Here is a 1,382-nt window from a genome sequence, read left to right on the forward strand (position 1 = left end):
GTTACATTTTCTAGATTAACCACAAATAGAAACACAACTTCTAATCTAGTAACAGGGAAAGTAAAATAAGAGAATCTAAGCAATCTGAGCTATAGAAAGAAAGGAGAAACACATTTAAAAGAAACAAAAGAAAGAAAAGGTGAAATTTTTAAACACACATAAAAATAAATTAATGAAGGGAAGCTGGGTGGCTCAGTGGGTTAAGCATCTGCCTTCAGCTCAGGTCGTGATCCCAGGGTCCTGGGATCCAATCTCACATCAGGCTCCTTGCTCAGAGGGGAGCCTGCCTCTCCCTCTGCCTGCTGTTCCCTCTGCTTGTGCTCTCTCTCTCTCTGACAAATAAATAAATAAAATCTTAAAAAAAATTCAAAAAGATCAATAATTACATTCTAAGTAAATGGAATAAATTCTCTTGTTGAAGACAAAGATTGTTGGCATGAATAAGAATCCCAACTAGATACTTTTTCAAGCAATATACCTCAACCTAAAAATGTAAATATATAAATATTGATACTAAAAGCATGGAAAATATTTACCAAACAAACATGAATTAAATATCAGAGAAAGTGAAGAATAATTCAAAATAGAAGGGGAGATAAAGACGGAAGTTACATATGGTAAATGGCCACCAGGAAAATTCAGGAATTCTTAACTTGTATACATCTAAAAATACAACTCCAAAAGCATAAAGTAAAAATTGACAGAAATACAGGGAGAAATTAACAAATCAATCCTCACAATTTTCAGGGCATGTATACACAATCCCAAAAAACAGCTCATAAAATTTGGGACAGTGACTGGATATCATTTAGACTGACAAAAATGCTGTTTGTTGGATTCAAGCTTTGTTTACAAAACTGAATTCAGTAAAGCCAGTTTGTGTACAGATGGAATTTTTTAGATTATAAGAGCTCTTTCAGATTCCACTATAATTCTGTCATGGCTAGGATGTTAGCCCTTCCCACCCATTTTGAGACTCTTGAGGTCTTGTGAGCACATGGTTTGGCTTGGAAAGGAGTGGAGTGGTGGCAGAGAAGCAGGAGACAGAGGAGGAAGGAGGGGACATCACAGCAAGGGTCCATTCTCAACAAGTCACCCCGTGGGCCACTGAGGCTGGGGTCCCACCAAGACCTTCAAGTTTCTTTATGGGATGCACATTAGAGTTGCCGTCACAGAAGTGGAAAGGAGAACATTCATTCACAAGGATTCAACCCCCCTCCACCACAGGTCATGAGTTGTGGCTCTTGGCACTTCCAAGTCTCACAGGTAAGAGTACCAGGTGGACTCCCAGAAGGATCCATACCTCAGTGTCTGAGAAGCCCAGGTGGAAGGCAAGAGACTCTCCATGCAGCAGCCAGACTTGCAAAGCCAGTTGATGCAGC

This window comes from Enhydra lutris, unplaced genomic scaffold (assembly GCF_002288905.1).
Source record: "Enhydra lutris kenyoni isolate GAN:26980312 unplaced genomic scaffold, ASM228890v2 scaffoldscaffold6, whole genome shotgun sequence".
Taxonomy (NCBI): domain Eukaryota; kingdom Metazoa; phylum Chordata; class Mammalia; order Carnivora; family Mustelidae; genus Enhydra; species Enhydra lutris.